Source organism: Gopherus evgoodei, chromosome 5, assembly GCF_007399415.2.
Source record: "Gopherus evgoodei ecotype Sinaloan lineage chromosome 5, rGopEvg1_v1.p, whole genome shotgun sequence".
NCBI lineage: Eukaryota > Metazoa > Chordata > Testudines > Testudinidae > Gopherus > Gopherus evgoodei.
The window spans coordinates 79,899,644-79,916,255 of NC_044326.1; positions in this window are offsets into that span (position 1 = coordinate 79,899,644).

The following is a 16,612-nucleotide window of genomic DNA, read 5'->3' on the forward strand; positions in this document are numbered from 1 at the left end:
CTAGCCTACTTCTGACAGGCTCTACAAGAGAATGAGGCAGTTCAGGTTCATCTGAGAGTAGTTAACTCATCCAGTAACTGGGAGGTGGTTAATTAGGCAGGGAAGCACCTGGGCATGATAAAAGGTTAAGGACCTAACTTAGAGGGGAAATGCCTCAGCAGAAAGGGGCAGGGGAAAGACTGTAGAGAGGATATTTCTAACAGAATGATGAGAAGCCAATGCTCCAAAAAGGGAGCACTAGCACAGAAGACTGGGAAAAGCTACTGAGGAAAAGAAATAGAAGGTAGCTCAGGGAGCAACAAGGGATTGAGAAGGACGGGTGCAGGCTGTCACAAACATGGGCCCTGAGCTAGACCCCAGAGAGAGGGGGCTAGGTGATCCTGGGTTGCCCTATCTACTCCAGCCAAAGATTTTGGAAACGGCTCTAAACCCAGGAGATCTAGGGCTGTCTAACCCCATGATAATCATGAAACTTCTGACTCCCCCTTGCCCTAAAGGGAACAGAGACAATTGAAGAGCTGGCTAGAGGAACAGGTCACAGCAAGAACTGGATGAATGCAGAATTGAGTGTGGTGGCATAAAGGAGTCCTACCAGACTGCAAAGGAGTCCTACCAGATAAGGGCCCCACCTCACACACAGCCATTGGCTAATCAGCATAATCAAAAGCATTTGTTAAATCATGCCATGGTATGAGCCAATGCATCAATTCACTTAATGCTATTTAGCATCTTGATGGACAGTGTTCTATATTGTGATCATATGAACATGAGTTTTAAAATACCACTTTTCTTGAAATCACTTTTGCCCTTAGTTTGGAATAACAGTTCTAGATGTTGAAGGGGAAAGATGGGGCTGGTGAAAGAGGAACAGTATAATACTGTTTTCCAGTTGCTTTTGTGAGAAAAGTAATAGGCTGGTTATGTGTCAACTTTCTGTGGAAAGCAGGCAATAACAGACACACCACACTGAAATAAAATCTTTGTTCAAATCAACTTCAGGCAGATACTCAAATATGTTGAATGTTATGAGGGTCAAAATATTAATTTTCCACCTGTAGCTATAGCAACCTTTATATTTCACAAGTGAAACTTAAATGTTGTAAAGGTTAAGATGTTGATTATAAAATAAGCCTATGCATCACCTACATCAGTGTGCAAACTGTGGGGCATGGGGAGCACAGAGGAACAGTGGGAGGGGGGATGAGCAAAGATACCAGGTGGTTTGTGCCAGCCTCATGCACTGTGGCCTGAGCCAGCCCCAATGGGAGGTAGGGAGAGAGCACCACCTCTACCAATTTACCTCAATGGGCAACCCAACCTATGGGTCAAGTGCTGCGCCGACTCCTGGCAACCTCCATGCCCAGTGCTGGCTCAGCCCCCAGAGACTGTCACATGTGCCCAAGGTAGGCAGGTATTGGCCCTGCCCTAGCAGTGCAGGATGGCTGTAAGGTAGAAGCAGCATGCTGCTGAGGAGGCCTTGGCTGTGCAGTAATGGGGGAGGACAGAGCATGACTGGAAAACTTTGCACACCACTGATCTACATCACTAAAGTCCTTAAACAGACACCAAAAGAGGTAAATATGTTAATCTCATTTCACTGGATTAAAAAAACCCTCACTTGAGCTTTCACAATTGAAAAACTCAGACTTATAAATGATCACCACTGCTGGTCTAGTAGCAGAGGCAGGTTGGAAACTTCCATGAAGATCCTGCTTCCCTCACCAAAACTCACTGAGGCAGACCCTCTGCTACTATAATCTTACATTAGAGCCAGTGCTGCAATGACAATTTACAAGACTGGAGGCTCTGCCCCATTACATATATCCAAACATATGTTGTGGTTGTAATATTATTGCAAGGAGCCTTCTAATGGTGCTGTTATAGATAGTGTTAGAAATTTTCTTTATCTGAATGTACAGAAGTTTGACTTTGAATGAAATGCAAACTGTTATGATGCATTTTTAAAAAAGATGCTGAGCACAACACCAGCAAAGTCTGTTGTTTTTCCCTGAATCTGTTTTTGACTGGGTCTCTATTTAGCTACAGCTTCTGCCTAGAGCTATATTCATGCAAGGAAACAAAACATTACAAGGTTAAGCAACAGAAAAATATCCATCTGTGAATTAAGGCCATAGTTACTATGTCAGCTGAGAGTGAGGGATTCCATCTCTTTCTACACCTTCGTTCATGGCATCACCTGTACCTCTCTCAAACTGCCTTCCAGGTCCCACTCCCTACACTCACAGTATACCCCTCCCCTTGAAACCTTTAAGAAAGTGCCTTGTTTTTCACCTTTTCCCAGGCCTGAGGGAAGGCAGCAGGATGGGGGTTGTCTGGAGCTCCCTCTCTAAGGCTTTGGGGGAGGGACCAGCTGTCATGGCGGGGGTGCTCTTGGGGCTGCAGGGTAGAGAGGAAAGTGTAGAGAGAAGGAGAATGGGGATCCAATTCCATTTTTCTGTGTGGGGGTGAGGGGAAGAGAACCAGGAAGAGTCCAGCAGCTCAGGGCTCACTCCTTGCCCCTTATTTCATGCACCAGTTTTGAGGGAGAGGTGAGTGGAATAGACTGGAAAGGAAGCAGAGCTGTCCCTTAGTGGCTGGGCTTTGTGACACTCCTACCGACTTCCTCCTGTGGAAAAAAACAGATCTGCACAAAATTGCTCTCCATTTCTGAGAGGCGCAGAGCTGGGGTGGTCTGCCAATCACATGCAGCAGTTTGATTAGCAATCCTTCCCTAGCTGGGGAGTGGGGAAAGGCAGCTAATCAGATGGCAGTTTCCCTGCCTCCCAGACCCATAGGAAGGGGTGAAAGAATGTAGTTATATTGTAGATTGGCCAAGACTTATGTATATGTGTATTCCAGCTGTTTATGTTTAGTAGATTCATAGAGTCTAAGGCTAGAAGGGACCATTGTAATTGCCTGGTCTGATTTCAGGTCATAGAGTTTCCCCAGAATAATTACTTTTGAAAGTGTGTAAACTGGTGGGTACATCTTGTAGATTAACATTAAAGCTGTTAACAGAATGTATAAGGTGAATTTCTTCATGTCAGTATTGTCATTAATCAAGTGTATGAACTTACGGATACAATTTCCAATCTTTGTAATGTTTATAGTTATTGTCTGTAAAACTATAGTTGTGTATTTTACATAAGGATTCTATTAATTACTGCAGCAACCTTAATCCTAACTTAACATTGGGGAATCTATTAGGTGTTCTAAGTGACATCCTGCTTTTTCAATGTCATTATTTATTCATAATTTTATTGGGATTTCCTTTTCTTTTGACACAACCCTGAGGGCACAGTGTTTTCTGGTGGATGCAAAATTTTCTAAAGAAGTTAAGCTTTCATTTGAAAAATGTTTATAGAATATCTTTTTGTGAAGAAAAGCTTGCTAACTAGATGCAATAATTTGATTAATTGAATATACACCATTGGATGATGTAAAGTTCATGAAATGTTCACTAAGTATCCCTGCCAGTGAATTGAAATACACACATTACCAATATGTACATTAAAAAAGCACAAATAACAAACCAAGTTATGTTAAAACATTTTTGGAGTTATTGCCTGAAGAGATGTGAAGAATTCTGGGACTTGGAGACAAACTGGGTGGTTTTAAGGATTCAGATGCAAAAAACTGAGACCTCTGAATTGGGGATCATTGGGCCCACTGTCAAGTAGGAGAGAAATGTTTGTGTTAATGCCATGATTCTTTGTCACTAGTTACATACCAACCTCTTTATGGTACTGTAGTGCTCAACACCCTTTGTATAAGGTGGTGTATTATGGTCTCCTTATCGTGAGACCATAGTTAAGGTTGTGTCAGAATTTTCTCTTTCAGAGGGTCTGTCACTTAAGTATCTCACCTTTTTTACTGAATCCTTTTTTGTAAACACACATGGGAAATTTGAACCAAAGTTCAGCCACGAATTAATGTGTGTGACGAATGACCTCAGGTCTGTAATTTGTCATGTTGGGTTTTCTTAGGAAACTTGGGAAAAACTAGAACACTAGGAAAGCCTGACTCTTTTCCACACAGTGTACATTTGCTGACCCCTCCTGCACTGTGTCATTAGAGAAAACCAGTCACTTCATCATCCACTCCATCTAGTTCATTTGCATGCTTGGGGAGAGTCACTATTCATAGAATCACAGATGATTAGGGTTGGAAGAGACCTCATCTAGTCCAGCCCTCTGCTCAAAGCAGGACCAATCCCAACTAAATCATCCCAGCCAGGGCTTTGTCAAGCCAGGCCTTAAAAACCTATATGGATGGAGATTTCACTACCTGCCTAGGTAACCCATTCCAGTGCGTCACCACCCTTCCAGTGAAAGTGTTTCCTAATATCCAACCTAGACCTCCCACACTGCTACTTAAGACCATTGCTTCTTTTTCTGTCATCTGCCACCACTGAGAGCAGCGTAGCTCCATACTCTTTGGAACCCCACTTCAGTTAGTTAAAGGCCCTAGCTGTCACAACAATGGTTACCTTTGATAACCAGAACATAATTACTGAGAAGAGTCTAAGAAGGAACTGCAGGCTGTGTTTGCATAAGCTCTGGTGGTCCTCCTTTGGGTTTGTACTGGGGGTAAGTTAGTTACACTGATTCTTTTGAAAGGGTAATTGTTTATAACTTCCCTCCAAAAGGGTTAGATTAAAATAAGATACAAAATTTCAGCTCCTTTTCATGCTCCTCTTATTATACTTCTTACAAATTGGGAGCTATGACTTCTATGAATATTTAGCTTTTTAAAAAAATAGGGAATTGTAGCTGTGAGTCCCTACTAAGTTTTCCATTACATTGTTAAAAAAAGTTATAATTTAGAAGTTGTAGTAAACTGATATTGCATTAGGAAACTTTTGTCTGAATGCAGTTTACTTTCAATATATTGGTCAACATGGCACTGAGTGGAGAAATATGGAGCTTCACAAAGATAACAATGGTACAGTGTACCCTGAAGACAATACATGTGTAAGCACTTGATTTAAATAGCACATATATAAAAGATTTTCTTTCTATTAAACTAAGACAATTCACAAACAAAAAAACTTTATTTCATGTTAAGGTTGCTCTTTTCAATAAACTAAACCACACAAAGCTAAGGATTAAAAGGTTGCAGAATCAAACACTCTCAACTTAGAAAATGCCAGAATGGACATTGCCTCTGTAATCTTAATTCAGGTTTCTTGTGCATATGCAACCATTAATTATGTGACCACATTCTGTATTTTCTACAGAACCTCTGCCTCATTCAGTACCTAGGATGCATCAGGGGGATGAATCAGGGCTGTGTAGTGAAGGAGTCTGTCTGTAGGACCGCTGGCTCATTTGCTGCAGAAATTGGAATGTTTGTACCTATTGCATTTCTGGGAGACTGCAGGCTGGGAATGTGTGTTGTGAATGAGGCGGGGAATTGTGGGAAGAGAAAAGCTGGTCTCATAGTTAGGGCAATCGAATGCTTCCCTGGAGACTTGAATTCTATTCATACCTTGGCAACTGAGTTGTTATGTGATGCTGGGCAAATCACACCAAACTATTCACAGCTGGTCGCTTCTGCAATAATTAAAGGCTGTATGAGAAGGTTCTGTATGTAGCATTCATTCTGGCATTTTCTGACTTGACTACTTAACTTTGCAACTTTTTAATGCTTACTTTTGTATTTCCTATTTGTATAGTTTAGTTTATTGATGAGAGCAATCTTAACAAATGGTAAAAAAAGTGTTTTTGTTTGTGAATTTGATTAGGTGTATTATTCCTCTTAAGCGATGTGGAAAACAAAAACTTGGTGGGGGATCCTCATGAGGTTACCTCCTCTAAGACCCTTCTGTGATGCTTTGGGATTTCACCCAGACCAGTAAGTGCTCTTGTCACTCCCTGCCCTTTAACCCTGGGTGCTTCTATGCTGTGCTTCATTGGCTCACAGCCCTAACCCTAGCAGCATGCTCATAACCCAGTGATTTCACTCTGGCTTCTACCAGCCTGGTTACTGCTTGCAGGGTGACAACAACAGCCCCTCCTGTCCAGACTCTCCCCAAAACCATCTCCCCTGAAGTGTACAGTCCCTCCCACTGAACGCTCACAGAAGTTACTTAGTTTGCTGTGTCTTAAGAGAGAGAACACACATCAGCCTGCTAGTTTGGCCAACAACTAACACTTCAGTTTAATAAACAGCATTAAGATGGTTTTGTAACAAACAAGAAAGTTTATTAACAAGGAACATATGTTTAAATTATTACAAGTAAGAGTGAAAGAGATAGGAAAGGCTACAAATAAAACAAACAAAACACACTTTCTAGTGCCTAAAACTTAGCTCTATCAAGTTATAATCTTTGACTAAGCAGTTTCCTTATTTACATCAAGTTATCAGCACCCCTAGTCCTCCAGGCTAGGGGACCCAACTTTCACAGGCTTGAAGGGTGCTGTACTCCATCATCCCCTCAGTGACGCATGACAAAATATCTTTTTGCTGCCACTTATTCTTTTCAAAGTTAATTGACCCAGTTTCAAGAGGCAGGAAGGCTTGCTGGTTACTGCCTAACCAGCTATTCCCCATTTTGTATTTGATTTTTTTTCCTTCCTAAATATAGTACTTAGCAGCTATCTTTATTGAATTTTGTCTTGTTGACTTTAGAACAATTCTCCATTCTAAGGTTGTTTTGAATTCTAATTTTGGCCTACAAAGTGCTTACAACTCATTCCTGCTTGATGTTATCAGCAATTTTTTTAAGCATATTCTCCACTCCATTATGCAAGTCATTACTGAAAATACCAAATAGTACTTGGTCAGTTAATGAATAACATTCCAACAATACAAAGTGGTGCAAAGTTTAGACTACATTGCAGGTGTTCTGTTGAATTCTGTTCAGCTTCTTATACAGCCATCATCACCATAGTATCTCAGCACCTTCCAGAAGTGCATTAAGTGATATGAATAGCATCTCTCATATGTAACACACACCATGTCCAAAATACTTTGAGGACAGGCAAAGAAAGAATTCGGAGGCAGCTCAGAATAAATATGCCCTGCAAATTTAAGTGGTGGCTCTAAGAAAACATTCAGGTTCATCTATTTATGAACAGCTGCTTCCTTATGGACACTGATATGGTCTGCCTTGATTCATTTTTTCTCCTCAACATGACTGAAGCATTTACAAAATTACCTACAGGAATTAAAGATGGGATCAGACTGATATTCTCAGTCTGGATATGAATTTTCCCAAAGTTGAAACGAGGTGTGGATGAGTGTTTGGCCGTGGGGTTTTGGTTTGGCTACAGAAATAGGAACCAGATGCAAAATGCGGATAGCTGGCCAGCTGTTCCTGACAACAACTCTGTTTTCTAGAAACAAACTCCTTAGCAGTGGTGGGCAACATCAGCTCTCTTGATAGAAAAATGGTCCAATGAATGAGATGGCAGCTCTGAACAGTCATTTATAAAATACTGGACAGATCTGAACAATTTGCAAAAATGTAGTTTTTATATTTGAACCTTTATTCATTTTGACCAGAATTATTCCTAATGCCATGTAATAATATAACACAGCCAGATCTATCTGTATTAGTCTGAGCTAATCGGTTTGCCAAAATTATTTCTTCATCAAACAATACCCTGTGAAACTTTTCCTTTTATGATTTAAAAATTTATTTTAATGAGATAAGGGTTTCCCTTTCCCAGTGATAAACTGTGCTTCTATGGGTAAGTCTTTGCTTTTCTTGCCTGAAATAAAACAAACTGCATATTTGCAGAATAAATGAGTTTTCCGATAGTGACTTTCTCGTAATTCTGTTTCTAAACAGACCCAGGAATAACCTAAATATGTCCAAATGCAAGTGCCCCCCCTAAAAAAAAGTTTCAAGTGACACCACAATTTTAATAAAAAGCTTATATAAAAAGAAGGAAAAATAATATTTTTGGTTAAATTTTTATTTTACAAATATGTGTCTGCAAGGAGGATGTGACTTCATCTCAAAGTGAATCTGATCTAATCACATCTGTCTGATTTTTGTCCCTTTTTTTGGAAAATCTAAGTCTAGTAGTTTGAAAAAATAATAAATAATTTTCAGCATTGTACATTGATTGTTAAACAATGTCTTGCTTAAATCTCTGAACTTTAATGGATGTGTTTTTATTTTTAATTTAACCTTGTTTCTTAGTACTGTTTGTATTTTACACATTACTAGGATTCCTAACTAAACGCCAAGAACATGAAGGGATGAAGAGTTGGAGCAACACATGGCTTAAGAATTGTTTTCCTAAAATATGCTGCTATAGAAGATAATACTAGACTCTGGATAAACTTCTCTAGGTCATTCCATATAGGTAATTTCTAGTTGCTAGTCATGGTGGATAACATGCAACTCAAAAATGATGCATAACAGTGGATATATGTATTATATCTCAAATGTAATATACCTTTGTTTTAGCAATCTCTGTATAAAAATTAAATATGACACTGAGGTTTGCTGATTATTTACAAGTGAATTTAGTTTGATCTAGTTACAGTGAATGCTCTTAGAGGATCTCAGACCATTCCAAAGAAGAAATATATTATGTTGTTTCTAGTGTGTCCTGGATTAATCCTGAAACAGTGAAAATTATTCTGTGAAATGTGGTTTGTTGGGTAAAAGGGCTATTTAAGAGTGCTCTGTATCTTTAGAAGGGCCTTTTAGCATAGGAGTGGGTTGCTTTTACTTAGGGTAGGGTAAGTAAACAAGGGGCTGGTATTAATTACAGCATGCAAGTGAGAGAGTTGTATAATGTAACAGTTAATATATTGCTAAAGATTCCTTATCTTGGGTTTTTTATGCACCAGCATGGCCAGTGAATGTTGAAAGGATTCTGTTTACTAAGAGTCCTTCTTGTAACAGTGGTTCCTGTAACAGACGAGTGGCTAGAACCTGAGGTTCTTATAACTGGGAAGGTAGTGTGAACTCTGGCTCTAGGCCTTTCAAGACATGTAGTTATTGAGTGTCCAGTTTGTTGTGATTTTTTTTGTGTGCAAATTAAAGAATGTGGCCTTACTGAGAGATTTTTTGCATTAAAGGAGGAGGAGGAAGAGGAGGATTATTGATGAATTGATTATTTCCTTATCCTACATAAGTTAACTGCAAGAGAGGATTGAATGAAGATTAATTTTGTTGTTTATGAAACGAAAACATTTTTGTTTATGGGTAATCTCTTCCCGTAAAGAGGGTAGAGTTGAACAAGTAAGGACTCATTCCTGCAGTCAGACCTGGTAGCATAGTTCGCTGGGTTGCATACAGATAAATAACAAAATGCAAAATCCTAAAACAGAAAGATAGTTACATTTGCCCAGGACACTGACTCAGAAATCATGGATTCTGCATCACGAGTGGTATCTTCAGCTAACCATAATTTCTTTAAAAAAGTGTCATTGACAAGCATGACTGTGTTGACTTTCTCTAGATATACTGGGAAACTTACCACTGATAGATATTGGCCACCATATATATGTTTATCTCAGGTCACTATTTCATTCATCACTTTTTCAGGCCTGGTACAATGATAGCCTAATAGCTAAATCCTCGGTGTTTCTGGCAAAGATCTGACATAAACCTTATAATTTCCTTTCATGACTGGTGTTCCGGCACTGCAACAATAATGACATTAAAAACAGTTAGTGAAATTCTAATACAATTTCCCTTTAAAGCCTCATAATAGAAATTATTCCAAGGAAACAATATGAGATCGTCTTGCTTTTATGGTCTTTGCTATTGTGACATTGTCTTAATGCAGCCAGAAGATGGCCAGTACTTTATCATAATGTACAGGGGATATGAGAAAGGTACTCTGTTCCTCACCAAGTAATGACATTATTTCACTTTTAAAAAGCAGACTCTGCAGAGGAGGATGGAACCTGCATTTTTTTCCTGTAACATTTTCTTACTCCTGTCTTTTCTGCAGTCCCTTTACATTTAATCTGTCCCTTCCAACTATCCCGTATAATTCTTCACTGGTCTAAAGTCAGTAGAGGGTGAGATTACATTCAAATACTGAGATTCATATTCTCCTGCCTGTGAATCCAGCTGAGGAGTAGAATGCTGGTAACTTCAATTGGAGTACATGACTACTCAGTTCTCTTTGAAAACAAAAAAAGTATGAAAATTGCTGTGAAGATTTTAACATTGGATTTATTTTAAAAGTTGTCTTTTTTGATGTATTGCATATTTAATGGGGCATGACAGCATATTTATTTACCTTATAAATACAAAATAGCATCTTTAGGAGTGCTTTACTGCAAAGAAAATCACTGCCAATATGGCTTAAGAGAATATTTTATATTGTTTGAAAGATACTCTTACACTATAAAACCCTCAGTATGGCATCCCCCCCTCAGGGATGTGAAAGCCACTTTACAGATGTTAGCCAATTAATCGTCACATCACAAGTTCCGTTACAAAGATATTTTGCTGAGTGTTTTTAACAGCTGAGACAAATTTCAATGTAGAGATAATCTTTATGATTTAGAGTTAGGAGTGTAGAGCTTTTATTAAACCTTACCTGAATTTCACCAATAAAGATCTTAATCTGTTTGGGTTCTTATACTATGCTAGTCATTGTGGAATCTGAATACCCAAGGAAAAATGTGAATCTTCAGCTCTCACGTTTTACTAATTGTGATTAGTTCACAGTGTTGAGTAGTATTCCCATTTTGCTGTTAGACTAGTCTACTATATAGTATTGCAATAGTCAAGACAATAAGATCAATGAGTAGAAAGAATGGCACAGGATAGACTTTTTTTTTTCACTCAGAGTTCTAAATGGATGTATACAATCAACATACCACACAGTCTGTTTCTTCAGTTAAGAGAACTGCACTTTAAACAGTAGCAAAATGAGTTGGATGGACAAATGAAATAATTGTATCAGAGCACAAAGAAAATGAACAAAAGGGGAATGGAGAAATGCCAAAAATAACTCATAAGGGGAAAAGAGTTGACTCATTTTAGAAAATTACTCTGTTATAAAAAATGATTTTGTGCGCGAAGGTTCATCTGTCTAAGTTTGCTACCTAAGCAACAGGGAAAACGAATAATATAGGAAATGCTGATACATGAAAAGGGGCAGTTAGGAAAGAACTATGCAACCACCTTTCCTTTCTGTACAGTCCAATCTCCCCTTGTAGTTAGGGCTCTTCTTTCTGTACATGCTGTGTTGGAAGAAGAGAGCTTATGGACCTGAGTCAACAAATCAATTGCTACTGCTTTTGTTCAGTGATAATGCACATGCTTAAAATGTAAAGTCTCTTACCAATTTTCTGTATGTTTTAAATTTTAAAAATCATCTGAGAATTGAGTTGCATCCATGATACATGACAAAAGAGTGAGTTGACTGTCAAACAGAATAGCCAGCTTCTGGTAACACTGCTCTACAGCCAAAATGCTTCTGAAATAAATGTAGTCCAACTTTACAAATTCTGGGTCACTGAGAATGAAAATGATGCTTAAAATTGTTGATTGGCTCTAGTTTTCAAGATATGCTATTGGGTCAGTATATACGACCCTTGACTTGGGAATGGCAGAGGATAAGTGAGTTATAAAGGGAAGGGATCTCAATTTAAACCAGAAATGACTAAAATACATCTTTAGCTGGATCTATGAATAAATCTATGACTGGGTTTGGACAGTACTTGCTTTTGAGGCAAAACAATGAATGATGCAATCTGAAGCTGGTATTGTGTCATATAATGATATGAATTGCATCATGTTATTCCTATAAGTCATGGATGATGCAATCATAACGAAGCTTACATCACTCTGTTGAACAAATTGCCCTATATCAGCTCTAGAAATCATACAGTGTCGTGCTCTCTTATTTGTCAGTGTTTGATTTTGCAAAGGGAAACATTTCTGTTTAGCCAAAGTGAGCAGAGATGCCTTGTACTTGTGTGAACAGTGCAGATAACTTCTGCTATGTTTGTGGTGAAGTGACTTTTGCATCACAAAAGCGCAGTATAACCACTATGGTTAAGAAAGCCTATCACCTTTCTTTTGGCTGCAAAATTGGAGATCAGGACAAGAGGTGGGCCCCACACATATGCTGCAACACTTGTGCAACAAATCTTCGCCAGTGGTTGAACAGGAAAAGGAAATCTATGCCTTTTGCAGTGCCAATGATTTGGAGAGAGCCAACAGATCATGCCAGCAATTGTTACTTCTGCATGGTGCCTCCAGTTGGGAAAAGTGTATCAAAGAAGAAAAAGTGGACTGTGCATTAGCCAAACATTCCATCAGCTATACGCCCAGTACCCCACGGAGAAGGCCTGCCGGTTCCTGATGCACCAGAATCATTCTCACTTGAGTCAGATGAGGAAGAGGAAGAGGATGAAACTTCTGGTCCTGAACCATCAATGTCACAGGACCCACATTTCTCCCATCCTCCTTCTCTGAACCATACCTCGTAACACAAGGTAAACTGAATGACCTTGTCAGGGATTTGGAACTACCCAAGAGCAAGGCAGAGCTGTTGGGCTCTAGACTAAAGCAGTGGAATCTCCTGGCAGGCTATCAGGGCAAATGGAGCCCATCAATGCTTGCAGACTATTGCTGGACAGTGACAAGAGATGCTCCATGTAATGAATACAAGAGACAAGCCAAGAAGCGCCGAGTAGACACTGAATAGGACTAAACTATGTACATAATAGTTTTTTGCCTTTTGTTTCATAATCAATTTCATTTATATAACCCTTTTGCTGATTTTTAAAGTGTTACATTAACAGGACAGGTGAAATATTATCATGTAAGCAACCATAAACACATGAAAAGACCTAGGTTTACAATTTATGATTAAAACTCTACTATCTACACAATATACATAGACATAAAATGTAAAAACTTAAATATCTTAGAAACAGTAGCCAATCAGTTGTTTTAATTGTCATATTTGAATTCAGCACATCAAAATACATAATAAATATCACATTTTATCTCTGAAGCAGACGACTTCTCAAAAATTGTAGACCAGTGATTAGTCCACACAAATGCATTAAAATGAGGATCTATGAACCAGAAAGACTGAGCGTGTGATAGCTGCATACGTTATAAGACAAAGACCATAAAGGCCCTTATTACATTGACTTCAGTGGGAGATGCACCTATGTACACGAGAGCGGAATTTTATCATATGAAATAATCTGAGGATTTGAAGTTTTGTATTCAGAATAAGAAACCCATGTACAGAGAGTAACCATCATGTCTTTGGAACACCCAATAATAAAAGATATATGGGAAGAGCCTGTACCATGCTAAGTCCTGTTTGACTTAGACCAAAGTGACTGTGTTGGCCCTAACAATGTGTTAAACTTTGCTTTTGATTACTAGATTATGTTATCATGTCCCAAGTACTCAATAAAAATATTACCTCAGGACTACTGCAAATACTATGTTGTTATTTATTTGATTACTAAGGCCACTGAGAATTTCTTAGATGGGACAACAATATATAAGTAGTCAACAAGTAATGTATATATGATACCCCAATTTTTCCATGAAAACAGAATGATGATAAGGAAATGGTGTTCTTTTTTCCCTTCCCCAACAACCTATTCATGATCTTCATGGCATAGTTTATGCAGAGGATAAGGGATAATCCAGACATCTGTAGAATCACCACCAGAAGTGGTGAATAAATATAGAATTCCTTATGCCAATAATGGCTCAACCAGTTGTCTTTCTTTCAAATGCAATCAGGGAAATAAATTCAGATTTGGTGTCAAAATACATTAAAATAAATCTGAGACATATCCTATTAAAGTAGATGTGGACAAGATATTCAGACCAAATTTAAATTTTGCTGGGCAAATTGATGTATAATGTATCCGAGATAGCACATTGATTAATGTAGGGTATATGATCTTAAAAAAATCAGATAAAAATGGGTTTAAATTTGCTGGAATTATCTATTCTCTCACTCCTTTGTCCCCCTGATAGTGGTAGGATAAAAAAAGTCAGTATTTGCCAACATAGTTACCTCCTTATCTGAGGTACTACAGTTTTACCCCTCTACTTCAAACTGGAAACAGTTCTGGCAATTACATTTGCCAACAGATATCTTGTCGACTTACTGAAATGGTGACCACTGTATGTCCTAATTTGGTAAATCCTATGGCATGAAAATGAATATTTTTACAAGGCTGTTCTATTCATTCTTCTAACAGATAATATAGTTTCCGTGTACTATAAGAAAATGCTAAATCACTAGTGACAATGGGCTAACTTGTAGTGGAGTCTAAACATGGCTGCACACGGGTAGGGGAAATAAGGTCCCTTACTCCTTGTGTGCATAACCATGTTTGACTTGCCTGGATCATGGCTATGGGTATGAGAGGAATGCAATGGAAGTGCCGCATGACCAAATCTCCACAAAAACAGTGGGTGGATGACGAAAGGCAGGACTGTAGCTTTACCCCTCTACAAACTGGCTCTGTTTTTAGACCTGCCGCAGACTTCTTGTGTGACTTTTGGCAAGTCACTCAGTTTCTGTGTACTTACATTTTCCCCATCTGTAAAATGGCATAGTACTTTCCCAGCTCATAGCAGTTTTATAGCAATAAATTCATTAATAGTTTTACAGTGGTCACATAGAGAAACATAAGAACAGCCATATTGGGTTAGACCAATGGTCCATCTAGTTTAGCATCCTGTCTTCCAAGAGTGGTCAGTGCCAAATGCTTCAGTAGGAATGAATAGAACAGTGCATTTCTTGAGTGATCCACCCCATGTTGTCCAGTTCCAGCTTCTAGCAGTCAGAGGTTTAGGGACACCTGGAGCATAGGGTTTTATCCCAGACCATCTTGGCTAATAGCCATTGATGGACCTATCTTCCATGCATTTATCTAATTCTGTTTTGAACCCAGTTATACTTTTGGCCTTTACAAAATCCACAGGCAATGAGTTCAGCAGTGTAAGCAGGTGTGGCCGTCCCTCCAAGTCCACCTCTGAGGGAGGCCACACCTCCTCTCTGTCTGGTCTGTTATAGTACGCTCAAAACAAAGAAAGGGGAATTAGTGGTACTAAATGGGCCCTGTCTTCAAGCAGGGAGGGGCTTCAACCAGTCTGGCCTCTGGCCAGTGGTCTAGACAGAGCAGTTCTAAGTTATAAATCCAGCTCTTGACCAGGATGGCGCAGTAAACAGTCAGGGCTCTGGCCTGCAATCAGGCAGGGGGAGAGCCCCCAAACACAGTCTATGGGGTTCCAGCAAGGTTGACTGAGGAGCACAGGCCTCCTGGCCTAAGGAAGGGGAGTACTGCCCCCTCAAGAGTGGGGTGGCAGGGGTAGGGGAACACAGGCCCGCCTGCCTCTACAGTGTCCTAGCCCAGGGCCCTAACTGTGGCAGAATGATCTGCCACATGGTCAGCAGGGACTCCCTCCACATGCTGACTGTGTTTCCAGCAGCACCACAGCCCGATGGTAGTCTGGTTCCCCTAGGCTACTTCCTACTCTCCCCCTCTGGTGTACCTGCATTCAAGGGTCATCCTCAGTCTTCTCATGATATACCGACATGGATCGTGGTAGCAGCTTCTCAACGTTGGGAGTGGCAGGGCTCTCTGGCAGCTTGGGCTGGTCCTTAGAACATCAATGGTTCTCCTTGGAACCAACAGCAGGGAAGAAGCATTTGTCTCCCTCACCAGATCGCTCCCTACTGAACTGCTGGGCTGGCCTTTTATACCTCCTCTTCCTGTTCCGCCCCTCTCCTTCCAGTGTGTGGGCATGGCCATCATGGTTCCACCCACCAGGTGGCTTGCGGTGTTCCCTCCATGTCTTCCTCTGAGGAAGGCCATGCCTCCTCACTACATGCAGGTTGACTACGCATTGTGTGAAGAAGTACTTCCTTATGTTTGGTAATACCTGTTAATTTCATTGGACGACCCCTGGCTCATGTGTTATGTGAAGGGGTAAAGAATATTTCCTTATTTTCTTTCTTAACACCATTCATGATTTTATAGACCTCAATCATATCCCCTCTTAGCCATCTCTTTTCTAAGCTGAACAGTCCCTGTCTTTTTAATTTCTCCTCATATGGAAGCTGTTCCATACCCCTAACAATTTTTGTTGCCCTTCTCTGTTGAACTTTTCTAATTCTAATATATCTTTTTTGAGATGGATTGACCAGAACTGCATGCATTCCAAGTGTGGGTACTGTGAATTTAGACAGTGGCACTATGATATCTTCTGTCTGATTATCTATCCCTTTCCTAATGGTTCCTAACATTCTGTGGTTAGTGATTATGGTGATTCGTTTTATAGAAAACCTATATCAAAATAAAATACATTTTAATTCTTTTAAGTGTTGCAGTTAAAAATGAAAGGTACATAAAATCATAATAGATGAAGACCATTGATTCATATAACATTTATTTTTGGAGATATTTCTGTAAATTGTTTTCTCCTGTTAAATATAAAAATTGTACAGTTCCCACAATGCTCTGATGAACTGAGAATCTTTTAAATGCATCATTGAATGGAAAGGAGAAAAATAGAAAGTAATAAAATACAAATAATCTGATCATTCTTCTCAGTCAGATTCGCTCTCCTTCCTGAGATGCATTTTTTCCTCTTAACCTTTTCAATAAACTATTTATGGACTTTCAG